General features: G+C 36.6%; 1 long non-coding RNA gene across 3 annotated transcripts; it reads left to right on the top strand.

Moving 5' to 3' along the window:
* Positions 1-431: 431 nt before the first annotated feature.
* Positions 432-8,122, top strand: LOC118240957 (uncharacterized). Of its 3 annotated transcripts, none has more exons than XR_014123410.1 (6): positions 432-584; positions 1,919-2,224; positions 2,368-2,479; positions 4,054-4,105; positions 4,637-4,746; positions 5,452-8,122. It is a non-coding gene; the product is annotated as an uncharacterized LOC118240957 (long non-coding RNA). The 3 variants fall into 3 exon arrangements; XR_014123412.1 differs by having other exon boundaries at positions 7,125-8,115; XR_014123411.1 differs by having other exon boundaries at positions 7,120-8,115.
* Positions 8,123-8,563: the final 441 nt, after the last annotated feature.

The raw sequence follows: 8,563 nt of genomic DNA, 5'->3' as shown, positions 1-8,563 counted from the left end.
TGCTTTAAACTGTGTAGAGTCTCATTTATCTAATCTTCATTTATTAAATACAGCAATTTCAACATTCTTCTGCGAAGTGATGTATCAGTCAAACAGCCAATATCTGATGACTGACATGTTCATGCTCTAGTGAAAGAATTCATACTTATTGCGCATGTCTCCCAAAACAAAGCAGATTTTTTCTAAGAAAGAAATGGATTGTTATTTAGTTATTCACTTTAAGGAGTATTATTCCGTTATTACTGCAAATTATTCACTAACCACATTGAAAATATTTTGACTGATATGCAGTTGCAGGATTCAACAGCAAGTCTTGGAAGTTTAAAGGTGCCATGTACACCTTAATGTTTTCTGACGCATTGTGGTCTGCTGTCAGAGATGTTCTGCTTTCATAAACCCACTTCCTCTCATCCTCTCTGTATCTGCACACTTCAGCAGCATCTCCTCTTTTACACGGCGCTGAATGTGTGTCAGAAATAGACACTTATTTAATCACATGGGCAAAAATACTGACATGGTGGTTTTTCAAACTAGGATATTGCATCTCGGTTGCTGCATCATCATGTTTCTCCCAACTTATGGAGGTATTTCATTCATGTTCATATGATTTGTTCTGATTAACTGTGTGTGCAGCCAATGCTAGTCTTTCATGTGTGAGTGCAACCAACGTGTGTCACTTTTTCTCACTACCACTAAATGAAATATCACTCAGTATGATTAGCAAGTTAAGAAGAGACCCCATATACATAGATAAATATGTGAATATAAAATTACGCATTATTATTAAGAAAAAAAAATTGGTCAAGAGCTTGTGTTTGAGGTTATGTTTAATTTGATGCATTAGTGCAGTTATTTATCCAGCTATCAGGTAGTACAGGTCTTGATCATCAGAATCGAGTTCTTGTTTTGATTTGATGTCCCATAATTTTGGAACATCTGGCATGATAAATCCATAGTGTGATGACATAGGTGAAGAGAGTAGGTAAAATTTTTAAAATATGAAAGATGTTTTTTTTGTAGATTATACAAGATGATATCAGCTCATATGTGCCAAATATTATTCACCAGATCAATAAATATTAAACCTTGATGCTGTCAACATTTACAGTTTTTTTTCCACACTTTTTTCAATATTGTGTCCATTTTTTCCAAACACTTAACACATTCACTATATCAATACACTATGTGAACTATACTATACTTTTGCATTGTTTTGATACTGTAATGCTCGGTGGTTCAAGCAGGATGCGGGGACGAGTTGCAGAAACATATATGTTTCTTTTTTGAATTACATTATATTGCAATTTGAGAACAAATAGCAAAATATAGTAAACCCCCTGAAGAATACTGTGGCTTTGTTTCTTTATCATATATTGTTGTTCATTATACAGTAAATATTGTTCTTCTTGATTTCTGATACAGTCAAACATTCATTTATTGTTTACTGTAAATGTACTGTAACAGTCATGACATCTATTATGTAAGGTAAGCCAAGAGAACAAAAGTTTCTGTAGATGGATGGAGAAATATTTGTGGAAGTAAACACAGTGGAAAGAGAAATACATGGTATATGTATTTTGCAATGTTACAAGTTTGCATTTTGAAGTTCTATGGGCTTATAAAGTGGAGAGAGGATGAGGATGTGAATAAGGGACGTACACGTGTGTGTGTGTGTGTGTGTGTGTGTGTGTGTGTGTGTGTGTGTGTATGTGTGTGTGTGTGTGTGTGTGAGAGTGTGGGCATGTCCCTTGGGCTGGGTGCTGACCAAACCATGACAAAATGACTTTTCTGATTTTCCATCTTGCCTATGAAAGATGGCAAATATTATTCACCAAATCAATAAATAGTAGACCTTGATCATGTGAACATTTAATATGGGACTGAACTTACCTCAAGTACTTTTATGTTTTTCCTGCAGATTATATGAAATCACACAAGAAATCAAGTTTCCTTACCAACATTACTGCATCTCAGGGAGAAAATGTTGTTTTGTCCTGCAATGCTAGTAGAAATAACAGAGGAGATATTGTCTGGCGTAAGAATGATAGTCTCCTTTACAACCAAAGCCCATATAAGAACCAAACTAAGACAAACTACACAACAAGCAGGATGCAGGTTGATCCCCAAAGTCCATGGAAACTACAGATATCTAATGTACAACCTTCAGATGCAGGACACTATGAATGTTTCCCATTCAAGCAACAATGGATACTGAGCATAGAAGGTAATTCCAGATTATGATCAGTGATTTTAAAATACATTTTTAGTAATTGTAAAAAATGGCTCCCTTTTAACATAATACATTTTGTGATTAATAATAAACAAGTCAAATTGTAAGTATGTATGTTCATCTGATTTTGTTGCCAGTCAGGAAGAACAAACCATATTCACTGAAACAAATGCTGCTCTACATAGTGCCCACAGTTACAGGACTCATTGCAGTGTGTCTCATTATCTTTTGCATTGTGTGGAATCACAGGTGAGTCATCACTTCAACAGATTGAGAAAAATCACAGGACTCTTTTACCAAACTGGGCCCCATTTCTCAAATGCATCAAGCAATTAAGATAATCTTAAATAAGAGAGAGAGTGTTCTGTATAATACCATTTAAAGATTATCTTTGTTTATGGTGCTTTTGGGAAACCTAGCCCTGATCTGATAAGCATCACATAAGGTTTTATTAACATCTACTTATAAAACATTCACCTAATTTTATAATAACCCCATTGCCATTGAAAACTATACTGTATGCTATATTAGTAGAGCTTAACACAGCAGGTCATTTAAATACAGTCTTGTGTAAATAGGACCCTTAGTGGTAAATTTAATGAGCGGGATTGTTCAAATTCAAGTTCAAGTTCAAGAGGTTTTATTGTCATTTCAGCTATATACAAGTACACAACAAAAACGAGACAATGTTTCTCCGGGACCATGGTGCAACATAAAAACAAGAGTGCAACAGACAACATGCTACACAAGTGCAAACAGTCCAATATAGTGCAAAATGTCATTAAATAAGGAACAATGGTGTTGAATGCTGAACTGAAGTCTATGAACAGCATTCTTACGTAGGTGCCCTTTTTATCCAGATGTGTGAGTACCAGATGAAGTGTGGTAGAGATGGCATCATCTGTAGAGCGGTTGGGGTGGTACGCGAACTGCAGGGGGTCCAGAGAAGGGGGAAGCTGGGTCTTGATGTGTCTCATGACGAGTCTCTCGAAGCACTTCATGATGATGGATGTGAGTGCGATGGGACGGTAGTCGTTGAGACACGACACCGTGGGCTTCTTAGGCACGGGGACGATGGTCGTGGTCTTGAAGCATGTTGGGACCACGGTGCAGCTCAGAGAGATATTGAAGATGTCTGTCAGGACATCTGCAAGCTGGTCAGCACATTCTTTGAGCACACGCCCTGGGATGTTGTCTGGTCCAGCAGCTTTCCGTGGGTTAACTCCACGCAGAGTACGCCTCACATCAGCCGCCGTCAGGCACAACACCTGGTCATTTTGCGGAGGGATGGACTTTTCTGCTGCAACGTTGTTCTGTGCTTCAAACCGTGCATAGAAGTCATTCAGTGCATCTGGGAGGATGGCATCACTGTCACAGGAAGGTGATGTTTTCCTGTAGTTAGTAATGGCCTGAATGCCCTCTCACATGCCACCAGTTTGGGGAGTACATTTCAACCTTTACCAAAATGGTTATTCTATGTTACATCATCTGAAGTAAGGAACACGTGACTAGAGGTTTTGAAGTTATTAATCACACCTAGATTAGTAACACCACAGAAACTGATACATAAAGGCTTTCCTATCAGAAAAAGAAAACATTTGCTTCATTTTAATTAAACCTGGCTCGTGCCAAATACTCACAGATAATCAGAACTGTTTAGGAAATACTGTACTCATGCTGTCAGAGTCTTACCTTACAGCACATCATACATTTCAGCATGTGTCTTGGTGTGTTAATCAACATTCTTAGTATAGCTCTCAACTTCAATCTTTGTATATGTTATGCTGCAGATCAGAGAATATAACATTTAATTTCTGCTACAGAAAACTAAAACGGAAAGTGGCTTCTGGTCACAGGGAAACAGAGGATGAGTCTGTGAGTTCTTTCTCTCTATACATTTAAATGGAATTGTTAAAATATATGTATATTTAATAAGCGCATGTGCTACATGCACATAAATATAATTTTACTTTAATATTGTCAAATCATACTACTATATCTGTAATTAAATAAATCTTCAAGTTAGATTTAGTCATTTATATATATATATATATATATATATATATATATATATATATATATATATATATATATATATATAAATGACTAAATCTAACTTGAAGATTTATTTAATTACAGATTATATTATATATTATATAGAAGATTATATAGTGAATATCAATCACTTAGAATGTTTTGCTGTTGCTTAATACAAAATAAGATAGCAGCAGGACAGGCCACATAAGAATAGGTCATTTTGTTTTTAACATATATAATCAGTGGCCACATTGCAAATTAAATCTACATCTGTACCTACTAAGACAATAACTGAGTTACTGTGTCTAAGTACCTTAGGTCTATATACTAATAGATTGTAAGTACCATTTCTCATTTGTTTGTGAAAAGCAACAAACACATGGAAGAAAAAAGGACCAATTTCAAAGCAGTCAATATTTTGAAAGATTCAACTCAGTATATGGAGAAATCCAGAACTGAAAATATAAGAATGCTTACTGGTAAGCACTACACTACACATCATGCAAAGTTATGTGACACATTTGGTGTCACATCTAGAAGAGAGCAATTGTTATTTATCAGTTTACTATTGAATTCCTTGCAAAGTGCCCATAATGTGATCAACACAGAAATGGATTATGAAAAGTTGTAAAATTTACATAATTTATGATATACTTCAACAACCAATTTAATTAGATTCTTAAACATAATTAATTAGAAGCTCCCTGCTTACCCAAGCAGAGGATATGAGAGGTGTACACCTCATAGCTGATGGTCCATGATATTTCCAGGGCTGTACAAAAAAATACTGACAGATGCGGCGTTTAATCAGCACACCCTCCTGTTGATACTCCACTTCAGCTCACGTGTTTGTGTGCTTATGAATGCTCTTGAAACAATATAGTGAATATGTTGTAGGATGTTGCACTTTGTGCTATGAAAAGCTGCAGAATTTTACAAAAAAATGGGACTGGGGAGAGAATATCAATCACAGCCTCTCACATATAGGAAACCTTCAGACACAAACAAACGCATACATAAAAATAAATAAAGCATGAACTGTATCCCATGAAGTAATAAAATTGTTTAATTGGATCGTATGTATTTAGGCTAATTAGCCTATTTATTTTGATGTTCCTACATATATATGTATATATATATATTTCATATTCAGAGGTGGATAGTACATAACTACATTTTCTCAGAATGATCTACTTGTAACGGCTGGTGGCCTGAATGCCGCAGGGCGTGGAGCAGGAAGCGCAGATTTCCTCGACAGGGACGAACATTTATTACACAAATGATAGCGGCACTCAAACGTATTACAAACGATAACATGAACACGAAACGAGTGACATTTAAACAAACACGATGAACACGCATACGCTTTCACAATGACGAAGAAACATTAACACGTTACATAGACAGTGACCAACAACGCTGCACACCCTGACGTGAGTTTAAATACACGCAGACAAAACGAAGTACAGGTGTGCGCAGGCGTGGCCACAAATGAGTCCTCCCACTGCACGTGGCTGGCCAAACCACGTGCCTCGCGGGAGGCGAGCGTTCCGTGACATTACTTAGATATTTTTGGACTTGCAGTTCTTTAACTATTGTCAAATCATAACTTTGTATACTTGTTTGAAAGGTTATTAAAACATTCCTATTTAATCATTAAGATTTAACTATAAATTAATGTGTGTGTGTTTAGTTTTACTAACTTATGTGGGTGACAGTAATTGAACTACTTTTTGTTGGTCATAAATCTAAATTTTTAAAACATCATATTTTTATTATAGACCAATATATGATAAAAATAAAAAACAATACCAAGCTTTTTCCTGGAAAATGTTGTTAATACTAATACGGTAGTACTAATATTAGTTAATACTAATAATACACATTAATACATTTACATTCCGAATTTATATCTTAATTATTTTTATATAACACTTGATTAGATTTATAGCTTTTATTGTTGCATTGTTTGTATTTTACTTTATTTCTTGTCTTTATTTTTACTTTTATGCATTCTTAGTAAACTATGTTGTAGTTGTGTTCAATTTTTAGTTTTATTTTTAATTATTCTTTCAGTTATCTGAAATTGTTTATTTCTTGTGGTATAGTGCTGTTTTTTTTTCTGATGTTATTGTTTTAGGCATTCTGTATCACTTTGAGTAAATGTGCCTCCTCAACTCTGTCCAAAAGGAAACAGTAACAACTCTATCTAACATTTACATCATTTAGCTGACACCTCCAAAGCTGAATACTCCTTGATTAGTTGAGGGTTAAGAGCCTTGCTCAGAGGTAGAACACTGGCAACCTGTTAGTGGTGAGGCTTGAACTGGCAACCTTTTGGTTACTAAATGAGTAGCTTAGCCACTGAGCTACCCCTCCCTTGACCTTAGCACTGATGTTACACAGGCCTGTGTGCTCACTTTACAGTGACTGTACTTGTAACAATGAGTCTGTTAAACTAATTTTGCAAATGACCACTCTGGTTGGTAACAATGTGGTGTTAAACACAAAACAGTGTGGAGATGATCATTGATTTCAGGAAGCTCAACCCTGCAGTGCCATTAGAAAGTCAGTAAGCAGAGCAGATTCTTATAAATTCCTGGGCACCAATATTAAGCAGGATCTGCAATGGGACACACACGTATGGTGCTAATTTAGTGCCAAAACTTCACAAACAGAAACTATTCTGTAAATATTACACTATTTGCAAGCAAACGGGACATGGTGTACAAATCCAAAACTCCATACACACAACGCTGCTGATATGAATAAGGTCTAGCAGTGCCTTTATAATTGAACATAATGGAACTCACCATCACCTCTTCCATCTCTGTCTGTTTCGACACACCAAGTCTAGGCTGCAGTGAGTTGTGTGATGGTGCAGAGAAAATTACTGGCTGCTGGCTCTCCACACCCAAGCACATCATCTAGGTGGAGGAAGAGGCTGAGGAAGATCATGGCTGATGCAATACACCCTAGTCACTTTCTTCCAATGGCTTCCATCTCAGTGGAGGCCAGGAGTAAGAGCTCTAAAGACTCAAACTAACCGTCAGCTCCATACCTGCTTTCTCCACTTTCCTCTCCTGTAGTCAATGTGCACACATGCCTTTTAACGTATGAAATATATTTGCTACACACAAAGTGCTCATGTCTTCAGCCGCAATACCACGGTATAATATATACTGAAGCACCTGATTTTAACTAGAATTCCAATGCACTTATAAGAACTTGTAGATTGTATATTTATGTATATACATACATATGTACATCTGGTACTTGGCATATAAAGATTCTGAGTCAGATTCTGATGATCAACCTGCTTTTGCTTCCTTTGTGCCTTTTCTTGAGAAATTTGGCAAATGGATCCTAAACTGTAGAATCTGTGCACCATTACATTTACATTTACAGCATTTAGCAGATGCTCTTATCCAGAGCAACTTACAAAAGTGCTTTGTCATATACTCATAGAATACATCCTATCCAGTAGAGTAGGTTAGAGTCCAATATATCAATGAACAATGTTGTTAGTCAACATAGGAGCAGGGTCAATGGTCATTTAAACATTTCATGAACAGATGGGTCTTCAATTTGCATTTGAAGACTGCAAGGGACTCTGCTGTTTGGACAGCAAGTGGAAGTTCTTTGCACCATCTTGGAGCCAGGACAGAGAGCAGTCTCAATGCTTGTCTTCCGTGAGACTTGAAGCATGGCATTTCAAGCCAAGTCATAACTGAGGTTCAAAGTGCTCGATGTACTCGGGCTTTGACCATTGACATCATGTATGGAGGGGCTTGTCCATTTTTGGCTTTGTAGCATCAAGGATTGCTACCACCCCCACCCCCACTACCACGCCCACCCCCCATCACGTTCAGGTTTTCATAGATTATGGAATAGTGGAGAAGTTTATGGATGATTCTGTGGCTGTGCAGCTTGCACTTCCCCTGGTTTCTTGTTTGCCTTTGCCTTTTTTCCAATTTGCATTCCAAAATTCTAGGGTTTTTATACAGCATACACATTAAATAAATGCCAACTGTTCACTTGATATACACTTTCGAAATGTTCTGGTTAGAACAAAATAGGGAGCTCTAATATTATTGTAATGGACTTCAGTACCGTTAAGAACCTAATATTTGCCCATTCACAATTTAAGCACCGAGCTTGAGCACAGCCATCCTACCAGTGTTGTACAAGTTAAAAGTAGCTGTTAATGCTTTCTGTAACATTAGTTACATTGATATTTATCCATTTTTACCACTATGATGACCATCTGAAATGATTCATGGGTATTTTGTAAAG

This window comes from Electrophorus electricus, chromosome 4 (assembly GCF_041902795.1).
Source record: "Electrophorus electricus isolate QZ-2024a chromosome 4, ASM4190279v1, whole genome shotgun sequence".
NCBI classification, from domain to species: domain Eukaryota; kingdom Metazoa; phylum Chordata; class Actinopteri; order Gymnotiformes; family Gymnotidae; genus Electrophorus; species Electrophorus electricus.
Note: the sequence above shows the minus strand (reverse complement) of the source record. Positions and strands in the feature narration are given on the sequence as shown.